Source organism: Acipenser ruthenus, chromosome 10 (genome assembly GCF_902713425.1).
Source record: "Acipenser ruthenus chromosome 10, fAciRut3.2 maternal haplotype, whole genome shotgun sequence".
NCBI classification, from domain to species: Eukaryota; Metazoa; Chordata; class Actinopteri; order Acipenseriformes; family Acipenseridae; genus Acipenser; species Acipenser ruthenus.
This window is the reverse complement of record NC_081198.1, coordinates 42086245-42104671: the sequence shown is the minus strand read 5'-3', so window position 1 is coordinate 42104671 and position 18427 is coordinate 42086245. Positions and strand designations below refer to the sequence as shown.

The following is an 18427-nucleotide window of genomic DNA, read 5'->3' as shown; positions in this document are numbered from 1 at the left end:
TAGGCGTATACCGGAGGGTATTGCATGGCGCTGCAAAATGCTGTGGTAGCAGTTTTGGTTCAGGGTGCCACTCACTCTGTGCAAGTCGCCGACTCTGGATCCAGCAAAAGAGCCCCAGACCATCACGCTTCCTCCTCCATGTTTGACAGTTGGTGTCACACACCAAGGAACCATCCTTTCGCCTACTCGACGGTGTACAAAAACCCTGCGTGATAAACCGAAGATTTCAAATTTTGATTCATCGGTCCATAAGACCTTCTTCCAGTCTTCAGTAGTCCACTGGCGGTGCTTCATGGCCCAGGCAAGCCTCTTTTTCTTATTTTGCCATCTTAGCAATGGCTTTCTTACTGCCACTCGACCTGTCAAACCTGCAGCTCGAAGTCTTCTCTTCACAGTTGAAACTGAGACTTGCTTACTTCGACCAGTGTTAAGCTATGCTTGAAGCTGTTGTCCTGTGAGCCGCCTATCACGCAAGCTGTTGACTCTCAGAAACTTGTCTTCTGATTCTGTTGTGGCTTTGGGTCTGCCAGACCTCTTCCTGTCAGAGTTTCCCCCAGTTTCCAAGTGCCTTTTGATGGTGTAGGAAACTGTACTCACTGACACCTTGGCTGTCTTTGCAATTTCTCTAAAGGAAAGACCTACACTTTTAAGGGTTATAATGGTCTGTCTGTCTTCCTTTGTTAATTGCCTTTTTCTTGCCATTATGAGAGCAATATACTACTTCCTGCAGTACAATACTGTTCAAATAATGCTTAAGAGGGTGTAGTAACACAGTCTGTTCCAACACTGTTTTTATACAGACAGAGGGTTTGTAAGTAATCAACAAAAGTTGGGACACCTGTAGGAATTGTTAGCATCAACTTTCAAGGCTCAATTTCCATCCATTGCTGCAGAACAGATGTAAGTTGTTAACCCATTACTTGTTCCCTTTTTGTATAACGAAATGTACATTATTTTTCAGTTTTTGGTAACCTAAACTTTTTTTTTAACCTCTGGCAGTTTACCGCTTACCTTTGTACAATTTCAGGTTATTCACTGGACTTGAACTGCTTAAATTTCAATAAAAACTGGAAAAATGGTGGTGCTCTAAAACTTTTGACCTGTAGTGTATATGAATAGTATATATATATACACACACACATATATATATATATATATATATATATATATATATATATATATATATATTATATATATATATATATATATATATATGTATATATGTGTGTGTATACTATTCAACAACAGCTGAGTGAACATACATAATTTAATTAAACAAATCTATATTAGTTGAAATTAGTATTGGTACCATAAAGGGGCTTTTTAAAAATAAATAGATGAATGAAACCTAACAAAACACTTTTGAAACACTTTGTCTTATTAAGATCCCCGTTTTACAGTATCTCCTTAGCAACAGAAAACTAACCAGAGGTGATCTTCCTCATCCATTTACATTTCCCAGTCTTTAGGTATACTTCAGCAGTTTGCCTTTTAAAAACAAGTAGCAGGAAATTCAGATGGTTATTTAATATGAGCTGCGTAGTGTACAGATACTGTATATGAATGGTTCTCTAACAAAATTGGGAATATAGTGTAGGTGTTCAAAAGATGAAGACTCAGACGTTTCTGTAATAACATAACAACACTGACTGATCCAGCCTGTGTTACTTATGTTGTTGTCTAGCAACTAGAACCAAAGATCAGCTTCTGAATTCAGGTCAAAGCATTTCAACTTAACAACAAACAAACAAACAATTTATTTGAGTATTTCAGTAATTGTAATAATAACCATTTAGAACGATGCAAATGTCATAGAACATTTTTCTGTTTGTAAAATACATCTGTCAAACGTTTACAGAAGCTGAGGTTATGTGTGAACAAAACTGTTTACTTCAATTTAATTCAGGGGCCGACTTTTAGCTCTTATGCTTCAGATGCCCGTTTCTGGAAAGGTCATGTTACAAATTCAGAAATGGCCATTATCATTTCCTGAGTTTATTCTTTGTTAGTAAGACCAGCTATTGACACACTAAAGTAATAGATTAAACAGGCATTTCTTAAAAATGTAATTTAAACTACCAACAACATTTACATATATTACATATACCTGCTGCAAACTAAATAAATAAATCAAACTCTAAACTCAATATTAAAACAAACATTTATTTATCAATCAAATTCAAGACAAAATGTTAGATAATATACATTTCTAGTAAAATGGCATGATGTCCCAGCGCCATCTAATTCCAAGCATCTTCTATGAGGAATTGCCAATCCGGAATCATTCATTTTCCTGCTACTCTTCAGGGTTTTCTGTCTAGAGATGGGAGTTTGAAACAATGGAGCACTTATGGGAAGCTATGAAACCATTCCAGGAGATACATTAATCCTAATCACTTATTCTGACCATGTTTATTACACCATGTTGTTCTGAGTTCCCTCTATTGCACTGATTATAAATTACTTTTTCAAATGCCTTTGTTTTTGTTACCATTATAGAACCCATTGGTTAGTTGTTTTTTACCACTATGCCCAACACTTGACTTTTTTTTTACCTCTTTTGAGAAGCAAGTTATTATTGCATGACCCGGAAAAGGGTATGACCCGTTCCTTTTGCACTTAAAGTAATACCTCCAACCCAGACTTCACATTAATATTCATGCATTAAAAATGTAGATAATTCAATATTGTTTTGCCATGTGGTGTGTGCATGGCACAGTGCAAAAGAGGGTTCAAACTTCCTTTGACCTACCAAGGCTTGAGGAGCTAAACAGACATACCTCCAATACAATAGTAGCAGGGACATATAAGCGCAGATAGTCGTTCATATATTGAATGCCTGCCTGGGATTTCCAGTGTTCTGTATTATTCTTTATAATATTATTCTTCGGCCTTCAGCACCATGTACAGTATTTGTGCACATATGCTGCACTGGGCACCATTTTATGTGAAAGGGCAGGAATTAAGAAACTGGTACTGATCTATTCCATGCATTTTCAATTATTAACACACTGCCGGACTCACACCAGAAGAGGTGAAACATGTGGTTCCTGATTAACTACTCGAAACAAACACCACTCATGTTGGATGACAGTTAGGTGAAGTAATGTGTTAATTATCCAGCAGGTGGCACTGAATGATATAAGTGGTATGTAGTTTTCATCTGGCAGGAAAGAGTATTGTGCAAGAGAATTGGATTTCCATGACCTATTAGTGAATCTGATTTTAAAAGGAGATCATAATAAACAGAATACAATAGACATTATTGTTCAATAAACTAAACCCTTTATGTCACATTTTTGCAAAGCTTTAATTGTTTTTGCTAATTAAATTAAATGTAATTATCATTAAAAAAAAAAAAAAAAAGTATCACATAGCTGACTTGTGTTTAAACAAATCCAGGACTTTAAAGAGGAAAGATCAAACCACTTGTCATATAACAGCTTTAACTACTGTACATAGCACATTGAAGTTACTTGGAGACAGCATTTTCCCAATCAGAGGATCTCCTTGTACTTTATTCTGTAGTTATGGCCAGAGTTTTAGGAAGACTTAAGAGTGTTAAATCAGCAAAATACTACATCATTGTGTATAGGTATCAACACACATTACATAATGTATGCAGGTTTATGTATACGAAATACCTTGGACTTGCATCTTGTAGTTCTTAAGGTAATACTTAAAATAATCATTGGATGTAAGTAGTTTATTGTTTAATTGGGAGAAAAAAAAATATTAAAAGATACAATAAAATGATGGTACTACATTGCTGAAACTGCCAAAATTGTATCTTCACCAGTGGATACATATGCATATTTGCTGGTCAGTCAAACATTAGATAACCAAAAGACAGGAAAATGGCAAGCACACAATGGTCAAAGAACAATTACCTGCCTGTGGCAAAGTGGTTACCAGTGTGCAGGTGTGCAGCAGTGATCAATAAATAGACAGACAACGATAATCCAGGTGCAATGGTGTTTTATTTTAAAATCCAACTGTCTGATGACACAAAATAAACAGTAAATAATAACATTGATAAGCAATACAACAGTGTGTATTGCTTTACTGTAATCCGCGGGTTGGTCCTGAAATAATAATAGTCCCTCTCTTTTACACACACATGTAACACAAACACAAGTCCACAGTGTGTGCTCTAGTGCTCGTAGTGCAAATACAGTTTATTGTGCAAACAAGGTGAAGTGTTGTCCGGGTTTAGTGCTGGCCTTTGGCGACAGATCTGGGTTGTAGTTCAGCCATCTAAATAATAACAAACAGTATTTTCAGACAGGACAAGAAACAAACAAAACCCTCACAATAACAACACAGGTTTCTCCTTCCGGTTCATGTTTATCCATTACAAAGGAACAGATCACCTTGCACCATCCCCTTTTGTACCGTATATCATGACCCCTTGGTTAATGAGTGCAACAGCTCCTCCAATCCGCTGCTGCCACATTGCTTCCCTTTCGGGTCGATGATTTAGTGTACAGGAGCTCTGCCCCCTTTCTGGAGGACCAACTTCCGCCTAACCCTGGGAATTAATTGTCTGGCCATCCAGACTGTTCCCTTTACACAGCGCCCTCACAGATCAGGAGGGAGATGTATCACCAATAATCATTTTGTCTCTGTCACACTGCCTTATTGCACACATTCAGCTTGACTTGCACTACTTATTAATATGAGCAGTGATGAAGAGACCTTTCACATACCTCCAATTAATAATACAAATAGTACATCAGTGAAACCAAGAGATTTCTAACATGAAGCTTAATGATACTTTGGTATATTACCATTCCCCTAGTCCCCAAAAGACCCAATTACCTCTTCCTTCAAGAACAAGATTGATTACTTAAAACGAAAGAGGCAAATTGTTTATAAGATGTCTACAGTCAAAACATTGGATTCCTGGCAACTTTATAAAGGTTAAAATTGCTAAACTAGCAAATAAATACTGCAACTGAAGTGCAATCTATAAGTGACATGAAATGTAAGGCAGTATAAAATTACTATTCAAACACTTATGCTTAATAAATAAGAACTATCTAAATCAGCATGCTTAACTAAAAAGAGTGTTGCATTTTAAGGTTATGTTTGCTCAAATGCAGGTAGCCATAAACTAACTGCGTAAGATCGTTAACATCCTCTATCCCAGAAAAACATTAAAGCAGATCACTTTTCATTAAATGTGATCTGAGTAGTGACCTTTTAAATATACTTTCAATATCCAGTTCTATTCAGCTTAGAAGGGCACACCATATTTAAAAAATGCTAACATTAGGGGCTAGTGTTAAATTAGTGTGAAATGTGGTATTATTAAAAGAGGAGTTTGAGGACATGCAATAAAACATTTCTTTTCCACGTGAACATTCTTGGGGGTTCAAGACAGCCATGACAAAACCAACTGTCATCACAGATACCCCAGCAAAGAGAATCAAACATGAAATAAGGTTATCTCCATGGTACCAGTGTTCATCAGAGAGCTTTAGATAGCAAGCTGTCGGGATGATAAAAACAAGCAGGGTAGCACTCACAACACCCTGTGAAGACACAAGTGCAAGCTTAATTGGTTTGTGCCTCTGAAGATAAAATAATATTTTTAAAGATATCACTAAAGAAACAAATGTGACCTTTATATATATATATATATATATATATATATATATATATATATATATATATATATATATATATATATATATATATATATTTCAAGTTTTACTGTTTATAAGTACTGGCATCATTTCAAATATATTATTTCTGTTATTTAACTAACATATTAGTTGTAAAAATGCAGCCAAATACATGCATCACAACGTTATCATGTTATCATTAAGAAATTAAGAAACACTGCATGCAGGACATGAACTATTTTATAATTATTTTATAAAATATGCACACTGTACTTACATTTAACTAAAACAGTGTGTAGGCAGTCATAGATCAATGATACGGCTATAGACACTGCTATAACAGCCAGTGTCACAGCTATGTGAAATCCAGCTATAAGGGTGCCATTAGAAAACACATTGGATACCACCTGTGAGTCAAATCGGATTTCTACAATCAGGAGCCCAAGGATAGATACGTCATTTAAAATATTACATGCTATGCGTTTGAATCTCATGCAAATGTTGTATTTTCCACTTTAGAAGATCAACATATTTCCATTAACGTTAAAGATACATACCTCTCTTGTCACAAATCATTCAATAGGAAAAGTCAGAATTATGCTGATTCCATAGCAGAGGCTCCCAAATGTTGCCAGATCACCATTTTTGCAATAATTTTCAAATATGTCACCTAAAATATAAACAGATAAAAAAATCAATACAACTACCATAGTTCATTTCCAATAACTTTGCATTCACAATAACCAAAAGGGTTGTAGTAATATGTTAAATTTAGTGTAATATGTTATTCAAACATGCTTTTAACTGGTTTGAATATTATTAAACAACAAGTCAACACTAACCTGTTATTTTACTATCCTACTTACTCAAAAAGTTACTGAATTATCGAATGACAAAAAAATCAAGGAAGCTCTATATTTCTTTTTTTTTTTTATCAAACTCCACTGTTAACTAAATGAACACTTTTATGCCTCTGAACACTTTTATTCTGCTGAGTCATTTATTTTACAAAATACTAGGGCCTATTGGTGGCAAAGCTAAGATTGCTTGAGTTTGTCAAATTAGCCTTTGTCCTTTATACAAAATAATTGTTTTGTTAATGAAAAATAAATATTTACCTTGTGTGTAACCAGTAAAGTAGAATACCACATCGAGCGAACAAAATACAGCAAGTAAGACTGACACATGAGTAACACAGGACTGGTTACTTATTGTGGGTTTTTTTAGAGAGCCATAGATCAAAAAGGTGTTAAATAACAACACTCATTATATCTCAGCTATCTGGCATTTTTATCAAAAAGCTGCTAGAATCAGGTGGTTGTTCAGCTATTTAGCATTCTTCTTATAATGCTATTACAACCAGGTGGTTGTTTTTATTTTCTGAAAGAGTAGTATTATTCTAGAGATTTAGAAAAAGTTTCAATTTTACAAGGTTGCTTGTGCCAAAGCCTGTAATATACAGGTTAAAATACTGTATGAACTCATTTTGTTATTATGCCAATAGGGGATATGCCATTAAAAGACTCACCAAAGGACAGAACTCTGATTGCGTGAATTGCATTTGGCTGGGCAAATGTCCATGCTCCATCTGTGCTGGGGCTAAGAAAAACAATTCAAGAAATAAACAGGGAACATTTTGATATTTAAAGCAATTCTTTGTTTTGCAAGCTTTAGTCGTCTACCTTGAAAATATGTAATAATAATTAATTTGGTATGCTAAAGAAAGGTCATGAAGCCCAAAAGGCTTAATTCAGAGCTTATACCCAGAAAAATCTGGGGATTCAAATATCTGTATTCAAATATAAAGCATAAACTGGATCACGTCTATTTAAATTACATTTATTTATCCTAGTTCAGTGTACAGTCTCTGCAAGAATAAAAAATCAGAGCATAAGTGTACCTGTGTTTATTAAATAATGCAAGGGCAATGGCTTCTTTATTATCAAAACAGAATTGTTTCCTCATATTTCACTGTAGTCTGCAGTACCTCATACCACCCACACGTCTTAGGTGATGTTTCCATAGTTACCAGAATATTCTGAGACACATCTTTTATTAAACTTTCCTTTAGACACAGCAATACATAAATGCAAGTTCTTTGTTTTAGAAAGATATTGGTACGTGAAACACTTTTTAAAGCAATGCAATGGTGTTTAATGGTGTGCAAAATCAATGGTTTGTTTTCAGCCTATTTCATAGCATAGACACACACTGGACTGTCTCTACAGCCAGATTTCCCACTCCATAGTCAATGTATGACATGGGCAATTAACCCAGTGATGAAAGCTGGGCCTATTATCTGCAAGATCTATGCACTTCAGAATCAGCATCTGTGGCAGTTTTTTTTTTTTGTGCATGATGAGACGTATACTAGAAGTCTTGTTCAGAGCCAGAAACTAAGAGTTATGTGTAACCAACTGGGTGTGGGTGCAGCATATTTTCTACAAAGTAGTGTTGTAATCCAGCAATGAATTGTTTTTAAGTGGTCTGAACTTGATTTGTATTAGAATTTTACTTTATCACTTTGTGCTCTACACTTAAAAACAGATGAGTGGTTTTTTTCATGTTTTTATTTTTCTTTTAGAATCATGCGGTTTGCCCATTGATTCCAGTCTTCAGCCCACACTAATGCATTTCCATATGATATCAGTATCACTCTGTGTGTTGTTCTTAAATGCGGTAAAAATACATTACCATCGAAAATGTAAGTTCAAATACCACCCAGCGCTAATTGAGTGCATGATTTTTCTGCATACTTAATTTCCTTCCCAAGGCTGTTTACAGTGTTAAATGGTCCAAGAGCCACTGAAACTTCAAGGCACGGGCCCAGCCTGGGAACCCAAATCATCCTCAGACAATTAACCTCTGTGGTTCCCCAGTAAAGATCAGCAACTGCCGTGAGCATGTTCGAGCTACGCTTGCCTGCCTCTCCCTGCACTCTGCTCTGTGGGACTGTCTGGGTATTATTATATATTTACTTCTAGTACTGTATATCTTACCAAGAGCTGTAGATTTCATACTTACATTTGTGGTCCAAGTGTAGCTGATCTTATCACAGTCAAAAGAATCACAACTGTTAGCATGAGAGAGAGAAAATAAACCTAAAAAAAGAAAATAAGCTTTCAAGACAATTTGTTTAAAACACACACACACACACACACACACACACATATATATATATATATATATATATATATAGTGCCTTGCAAAAGTATTCAGACCCCTGACCAATTCTCTCATATTACTGAATTACAAATGGTACATTGAAATTTCATTCTGTTTGATATTTTATTTTAAAACACTGAAACTCAAAATCAATTATTGTAAGGTGACATTGGTTTTATGTTGGGAAATATTTTTAAGAAAAATAAAAAACTGAAATATCGTGCTTGCATAAGTGTTCAACCCCTGTGCTGTGGAAGCTCCCAGTTTACACCGATGAAAGAAATTGCCCTAACGAGGACACAATTACCTTACCATTGGCCTCCACCTGTGAACCATTAAAGTTGCTATCACATTTTCTGGATAAAAAACCCACTGTTGAAGGATCATTGGTCAGGCTGTGAATCTGAACAAAAATGAAGACCAAAGAGCATTCTACGGAAGTTAGAGATAAAGTAATACAAATGCATAGATTAGGGAAAGGGTACAAAATAATGTCCTAGTGTTTGGATATCCCAGTGAACACAGTTGGATCAATAATCAGGAAGTGGAAGCTGCATCACACCACCCAGGCACTGCCAAGAAAAGGCTGTCCATCAGAGGAGACTTGTGAGAGAAGCCACAGAGAGGCCAACAATCACTTTGAAGGAGCTACAGAGTTCAGTGGCTGGGAGTGGAGTAATGGTGCACCAGTCAACCATATCAAGAGCTCTGTATAACACTGGCCTGTATGGGAGGGTGGCAAGAAAGAAGATGTTACTTAAAAAGTACCATCTGAAAGCACGTCTGGAGTTTGCCAGAAAGCATGAGAGTGACCCAGCTGCGATGTGGGAAAAGGTTTTGTGGTGAGATGAGACCAAGATAGAGCTTTTTGGGTTTGTGTGGTGCAAACCTAACACTGCCCATGCATCAAGACACACCATCCCTACAGTGAAGTATGGTGGTGGCAGCATCATGCTGTTGGGCTGCTTCTCATCAGCAGGGACTGGGCATCTTGTTAAAATTGAAGGAAGAATGGATGGAGCAAAATACAGGGAAATGCTGGAAGAGAACCGGCTTCAGTCTGCTAAAAAACTGAAGCTTGGGAGGAAATTCACCTTTCAGCAGGACAATGATCCTAAGCACAAGGCCAAAGCAACATTGGAGTGGCTCAAGAACAAAAATATGAATGTCCTACAGTGGCCCAGTCAAAGTCCTGATCTCAGTCCCATTGAGAATCTGTGGCACTATTTGAAAATTGCAGTCCACAAGCGTCGTCCAACCAACCTGAACAACATGGAGCAAATCTGCCAAGAATCGGCCAAAATCACTCCGACACTGTGTGCAAAGCTGGTATTTCTTAACAATATTTCCCAACATAAAACTAATGTCACCTTACAATAATTGATTTTGAGTTTCAATGTTTTAAAATAATATATCAAACAGAACAAAATTTCAATGTACCATTTGTAATTCAGTAATATCAGAGAATTGGTCAGGGGTCTGAATACTTTTGCAAGGCACTATATATATATATATATATATATATATATATATATATATATATATATAAACCTCACATTTAAGGTTTGAAAGTATACAGTAAGTGTAATTAGTTACCTTTGCAACAAAGGAAGGAACAAAGGAAGAGTAAACAGAATTGTTGTTGCTAAAATGACAAAATGATGTTGCGCAAGTATGTTGTCAGGACCAACTACAAACAAAAGGATAAAAAAGTTTTTTAAAATATACAATAGATAGAAATCATGGTATTAAAATAAAATTAAATGTTGCACGTATTTATAATTTGACAAAAAAATAGTGTTCAGTTTGGTTCTGGCATATTATAAGAAGAGATTTTAGAATTAACTCCCACAATGTGCAATGAGCACGTAGTTTGGTGCATCAAAACAAAACATAAAACCAATTGCAGCTAATAGAATATCATTTTCAGGTTAAAAGAATAATCCAGAGTGACCACAGTATTCCACTCAATCTATGTACAGTATTTAAGTACATCCAATTCAGTTTTTATACAAGACTCTCTCTCTGTCTTGTTTTTCCTATATGACCAGTCAGCTGAGCAAGGAATGTCTACAGGAAAGATACTGCATGTGGACTCATAATGTGGCAGTGGGTTAATTATGTTTTTCTGTAGTAAGTACTGTAATATAAAAATAAACAAAAACAAAGGATATTCCAGGTGAAACATGCTGGTTTCAAATGAAAAAATAAATAAATAAATAATTCACCAGAATTTGACCTCAGGGCAGTTTGCAGGGAAAAAACAGGATAGTTCGAGAGAATTGGGCTTCACATACTGTACTATCCCCAGTTTCTAACATTCAGCGTAAAAAAAAAAAAAAATTAAAAAAAAAGATGACTGAGGGAGCTGTGACTAGTAAAGCATAATACTGGGCAGTGGGAGGGGAAGTTCTCTGGAACCATTGAACCCCAGAGCCATTTCAGCCAATGTAACAAGCTAGTTGGAATCACAAAGCAGCAGGCAGGGTGCAACACTAACAGCGGGCAGCTGCAGCGGATGAGAGTGGTGATTTAGACAGGCAAGTAGCAGAAGACAGAGTGTTGGGACCAAAACACGACCCATTATCGATAAAGTTATGAGAGGCTACACTCACACAGCACTACCCTCATAAACTATTTACTATTCCAGTACTGAAATAAAAAATATAATTAGGACTGATCTTCATTCTGTTTCACTGATTAAGAAAATAGGGTCAGACCTATTATATCATTATATTGATGCTTAAAGGTTTATATAAGGATTGGAGAAGATTTCCAATAACGGTGATACTTTGAAGTCAAATATAATAGCTCATTATAAACTTGTTTCAAATTCAAACCAAAAAATAGATTTTAACAGCCTGGTTCCTTTCCCTGTATCCTACTTATACCAAATAAAGGGAAAAATGTAGGTACTACATTTTAATTCCGGAATGTTCTTTTTCTGATAGATAACACATAATTCACTACAATATGCTTATTTTAATTGGGTATACTATAAATACATTCAATAACAGTAATTTAGCATTATATGTTGATGCATGAATCTCATCAGTTTTATTACATGACTGCATGTTGCAAAAACGCATGCCTTTTTTACAGACATTAAGAAAGTCACAAGTTGAGAATGGTTCAGTGGCATGCCTTAAAAAAAAAACGAACTCACTGTACTGTAGGAAAACACCCGGCCAGAGCCAGAGGGCTCAAAGAAGCGATCTTACATCCAAGAAAACATTATACAGACACAAGATTTAAAAAAAAAAAAAAAAAACTGCAGGTGGTACAAACATTTGAGCAAACAGTCTGTCCTCTACCAGACAAATTAATTTGCTATGCATATAGTGTCCTTGACATTCATTTTGATATCTTTAAGCTGCATTGTAGCCGCTACATTGACTGTTGACAAAGACTGTACAGACTGCTGATGTTTCAAGAGGAGCAGTATCAAATAGATATACTATATGGACCATTCAAAAGAAAGGATTTTGCTGATCATTTCCACCTCAGTTCCCTGAAAAATTTGAAAATCGTATCCCCCCAGAATAGGTGGCTGCCCATGGCACTGTTTTAGCAGATGCTCTGCTTTTGTTTGTTCAAGTCCTGCACATTACATACAGAAAGATGACATTACTGTTTGTACACTATATTTCTTTATGTCATTGAAAAGCTATTTACACAGGCTAAAATAAACATGTCTACACTTGAGTACACTGAAAATTAAGAGATGTGTCATTTCAGGGCCTGTGAAGCACAGAATTGGGTCGGTGAGGAAACCTGTAAACTGGCCAAATGGCTAATTCAGCACAAATGACAAAAAGCTGCAGGAACTAAGCAGAAAAGTCATCAATGGGAAGAATGTGTAAATGTAAGACAATGGCTGGTTTATCATGTGCCAACATGAAGCACTCTAGCAAAGAGGTTTATCTTTTGGAAAAATAAAATGGCTCCTTGTGGCAAGCTGGCCTGAGCGGTGACTTCAGACCCGGAAGAAACTGCGAGTGAAATGTGAATGCGCTTGCTTGCGTGTTTTAATAAATAAAAAGATTGAACAAAACACATACACTGAAAGAACAAAACGGCATAATGGCCAAATGAACAGACACTAACAAACAGTGGACGAAGCAAACAAGTATTGTGCTGGTCCTCCAGCACGCGTAGCAATTGTTTATATCTTTTGATTTTAATTATTTTCTCCTCTCTCCCTCCTGTACCTCCTCACTGTACACCCAAATCTGAGTGAGTGAAACACTGCCTCTCCTATGCAGCTATACTGAGACTCGATTGCTAATCAATCATTCAATTGGAATCTCGGTACATCTGCACGTGAAGTGATTGTGCAATCCCTGTGTCTAAATACAATTATACATTTTACATCACCTGTGCTACATAACCCACATTCTGTGCACCACTACAGTAATACATATAACAGACAACATTAACGCGCCACATACAACATAAAACACAATAATACGCACAGGGGCAAAGCACCCCGCCACACTCCTGAAAGTTCATATTTAAGTCTGTTTTATTTTTCTTTAATTGTAACCTTTGTGTGTGGTTCAGGGAGCAGGAGCTAGGGCCTCTCCTCTGGTTTGTCCTGCCAAAATATCAACCAGTCTCCATATTTAAACACTGGGTTACGCCCTTGCTCTCTGTCTTGTTTTTTTCATTTTTCTCCATCCGCGCTTCATCCTCCACTACACTGTGCCACCTCTGCAACGGTCTCTCTCTGGGGACAAGTGAAGCTTACTTCCTAACCTGAGGACTATCAGTATTGTTGGTGTGCTGGTGGTGCAATTTGTAAATGTTGGGAAGCACTGATCTAACTCAAATGTCTATTTTAATATATCATGATTTTCAGTCAATTATTGGAGCTCTTAACCCACTCGCTCCACAAACGCTTCAAGGATATTAAGAGCCTGCAGAGTACTGTGTGGCATCACAAACCCACACTCGCTGCTAAGCAACTACTCTATGACAACTGGATACCCTTTGGAAAAGTTTCCTTGGAGATTTATATTTGCCTCATCAAATATGTTTTTCTGGAATGCACTTCTGGAAGTAAGATAGAAATATTAGTTTTAACTGTGTATAATACTTGACAGTTCTAAGCCTGTTGGGGTCTTAGAGCAGCAGACATGGTGCAGCACTAGCAGTGGGCAGCTGCAGCAGAAGATAGATTTATATTGTATTCTTTTTATTAAATTACAGTATATTACAACTTTAAATTCACATTTGGATTTAATGATAAATAATTGTTGGGCTAGGGTCTGTGGACATCTGTATAGCACAGTTAGCCTTTTTTTCCTGTTACACAGAGTTAGATATGGATGGTGGCCAGTCAGTACCATTATTGTTTTGGTAATGCCATATTAACCTAACAGGACATTTAACAATATTTTTTGCTTTGTTATCACTTCATGGATTTCTTAAAAAATGCCTGAATAACAAGAACTGAAAAAGTATAATGGGCTTATGGGCTCAGCTTGTGCATATATAAGATACAGCTTGTTGCATGTATGTAAAGCATATAGTACACACAACATAGTATACTGTTGTATACTTAACATTTCAATTGTCACTAGATGTCATCTGGTTACTAATTTTAGGTTTTAACATTGTTGTCATGGAACCTAAAACCCTGATTAAAAAGTGTGATGCTTGATGGTTTATTAAAATATGGGGTTATAATTTTAATAATTCCAAACTTTGTTATATGAAATTTTATTAGTAGTAAGTTGTGGCAGAGAGGTGGGAGGAAAGATGTAGTCAAGGGGTTTGGTGCAGGGCTATGTCCCCCAGAAGTCACGGGAGTGAGCCAGAGTCACACCTGCCAGGGATCTAGCAGGCAGGTATTTAAAGTAGGTCAAAGTGTTTGGTCTTGGTCTGTGTTAAGGTGAAGGTCTGAGAAGAGACCTGTGTGGGAACATTATGTGAAGGTATGGTGTTTAAATACTTATAAAAGTATATGTGTTTTGTGACTGGTAAATGGCGTAGCTGTCCGGTATTAGTTAAGGATTTACTAAGTTTAGTTAGTACTCCTTGGAGGAGTTAGGCTTTTGTTTTGTTTGTTTTATTTTTGTGGTGTGTAAATAAATACACAGGCACTACCCGGTTTACACCGTATCTGCTGTGGTACAGTGTTTCTGCTTGCACAAAAAAGACAATGTTAAAAGTCTCAAAAAGTGGCTAAGCAAGCCACACTTTGCACAAAGTCTATAGGACTTGACATCTCCCTACAATTTATCTTTGAATATCTGATCTTTTGCATATGACCCTTATAGCTAAATGCATATAATATACCAACATGTTACATGCAGAGCATTTGCTCAAAATTAAAAAAATTCCACTCATCAGCACTAAAAGAGGCACATCAGATGAGTTGTGCTCTACTGTCAGTTGTGAATAAACCAATCTTAGCTCCCTTTCTTTTAAAGTGATTTGGAATTAAGTATGATGTATTTTAGAGACTGGCAGTGTAATGCTTTATTGTAAGGTGTTTGTGCAACACATTCACAGGTGACAGGTTTCCTACTAAAAAAAAAAGAAAAAAGGAACAAGGAGCACAGTGTGGTGTATTGGGATTTAGGCTAGGAAAATGTAGGTATAAGATCATACATTAATCCCACAGTACGTGAATAATACAATTATGTGTACCGCGTTAAGAGCAAACATTCGATTTAATATGCAAATATTCCAAATACAATACTATGGACAAACAGTTGTACCTTTGCTGTGAGTCACACGGTTTGATTGCATCGGACCACTGGAGTGTGTTTGAACTAGGATGCATGAAGTGATTTGGTAACAGGAAGAATCAGCAACTTTGTTACTATAGCATTATCTTTGACATATCTGCATACTCAAAAATGAAAAAAAAAAAAAAGATCTTCAACCGTAGAACATGGGGACTAGTAATCATACAACTAGCTCCAACAAGAAGTAAGAAAATGGGTTTCATTATTATTGTTAGACACACTGGTCTATTTTGCACTGTATATATACAGACGTGCTCAAATTTGTTGGTACCCTTACAGCTCATTGAAATAATGCTTCATTCCTCCTGAAAAGTGATGAAATTAAAAGCTATTTTATCATGTATACTTGCATGCCTTTGGTATGTCATAGAATAAAGCAAAGAAGCTCTGAAAAGAGATGAATTATTGCTTATTCTACAAATATATTCTAAAATGGCCTGGACACATTTGTTGGTACCCCTTAGAAAAGATAATAAATAATTGGATTATAGTGATATTTCAAACTAATTAGTTTCTTTAATTAGTATCACACATGTCTCCAATCTTGTAATCAGTCATTCAGGCCACAATCCTTCTGGGAGAATGTCCTTTGGACAGATGAGTCAAAACTGGAGCTTTTTGGCAAGTCACATCAGCTCTATGTTCACAGACGAAAAAATGAAGCTTTCAAAGAAAAGAACACCATACCTACAGTGAAACATGGAGGAGGCTCGGTTATGTTTTGGGGCTGCTTTGCTGCGCCTGGCACAGGGTGTCTTGAATCTGTGCAGGGCACAATGAAATCTCAAGACTATCAAGGCATTCTGGAGCGAAACGTACTGCTCAGTGTCAGAAAGCTCTGTCTCAGTCGCAGGTCATGGGTCCTCCAACAGGATAATGACCCAAAACACACAGCTAAAAGCACCCAAGAATGGATAAGAACAAAACATCGGACTATTCTGAACTGGCCTTCTATGAGTCCTGATCTGAATCCTATCGAACATCTATGGAAAGAGCTGAAACTTGCAGTCTGGAGAAGGCACCCATCAAACCTGAGACAGCTGGAGCAGTTTGCTCAGGAAGAGTGGGCCAAACTACCTGTTAACAGGTGCACAAGTCTCATTGAGAGCTACAGAAAACGTTTGATTGCAGTGATTGCCTTTAAAGGTTGTGCAACAAAATATTAGGTTAGTGGTCCCATCATTTTTGTCCATGCCATTTTCATTTGTTTTATTATTTACAATATTATGTTGAATAAAAAATCAAAAGCAAAGTCTGATTTCTATTAAATATGGAATAAACAGCTCCCTACAGTGGTGTCCTCTGTGTTTTTCAGCACCCTCGACCCTATTACCCCAGAGCCTTGGTGCTTCGACACCATCGGTGCCCCAGGGCCTTGATGCCTTGGTGCATCGACACCCTTGGCCCAGAAATCACATATTGCACCACCGCACTCGATCACCTCGAGGGTTTAGATGCTTCGGTGCTTATACCCACGATGCCTTGCTTATACCCTCGACGAGGGTTTAGGTGCTTCGGCAGTGTCGAATTTTTACCCGTGCACATCAAGCACGTCAAGCAATTTTTACCCGTGCACGTCAAGCAGGCAGAACCTGCCTCCGCAGGATAAACACACTCTCTGTGTCAAGTGCCTGGGCATAGAACATGCCTCTGCTGCCTTGGCAGACAAGACGTTCTGTACTATTTTCGCGGATCCAAGGAGAAAACCTTGCTCAATAGAATGGCTCAATTCACAGGCGAGACCTTGTGGCTAGCGTGGGAGAGCCATCTTCGGCCTCGGGATCTCAGGTCTCCCCCCTCCGCCAGCCCTCGAGCTCAGCGCACAGTATACCTTGCACGCAGGCTCCAGCCCATTAATTCCACAGCCGCTCTAGATCCCCCTCGAAGGGTAGAAAGAGAGCGAGGAACGCGGATCAAGCGAGGGACATTGCCGAGTTAAAGGGCCCGATGGCCCAAATACTCAAGCACTTAAGCAGGCAGCAGGCTCCCCCTGCACCTGCCCCAGCTCCACCACCAGCGCCTGCCCCTGAGCAGACTCTGGCTTTGCCGGTGGTTGCTCCAGATGTCTCAGAGCAGGATGTGGTGATGAGCGAGGAGGAACAGGACACACTTTCTATAGCAGCTACCTGGGATGAGGAGTCCATCCTACGGGGAGAGACTCAAGACCCAGACTTGACCCAGGTAATGGTCCCCAGCTCTGAGCTTGCCTCAGAGCCTGAGATTCCAGTGAACTTGAGCTCGGTTTGGGTGCTTATGGAATGAGCTGCCAAATTCTTCCAGGCCTCCGAACAGCATAGGTCTGTATTCAGACCAGCGCAGACTTCAACCCCCCCCCCCCCCCCCCCCCCCCCAGCCTTTTCCAGTGTTCCCAGACTTTCTGGAGGAGGTCAAATCATCCTGGCAACACCTGGCCTCAGCGCCCAGTTTGTCCAAGAGCACTAACGCACTTGCCTCCATGGAAGGTGCAGAGGCAGTAGGGCTATCACAGTTCCCTCTGGTGGACTCCACCATAGCAGCCCTAGTGCGAGCCCCCCCAGTAGGAGGTCTGTCCAAGGATCCTGTATGCCCTAACGGCCAATGCAGGATCACGGAAGCCTGCGCAGTTGAAGCCCAGGTGACTTGCCTTGCTAACACAGGAGGCCTCTTAACGGCCTACCTGGATGGCATGCTGTGCTCTGTTACCCTTCCCAAGCTGCTAGCTTTGAGCACTTTATTGCAGATCTTGGAGTTCCAAGGGCAAGCCCTGGTCGGTTCCCTGCATATAAACGCGCTAGAGCTGAAAGCGTTTCACCTCGCGCTACAACATTTCCTCCCTGTGCTCCACAACCAGCATGTCCTTGTCCACATGGACAGCGTTTCAGTATTTGCATATGT

The 18427-nt window shown here is 38.1% G+C and overlaps 1 pseudogene; it reads right to left on the bottom strand.

The window, feature by feature from the left end:
- Positions 1-5258: 5258 nt before the first annotated feature.
- LOC117406713 (putative sodium-coupled neutral amino acid transporter 11) lies at positions 5259-16913 on the bottom strand (annotated as a pseudogene).
- Between the last annotated feature and the right edge of the window lie 1514 nt (positions 16914-18427).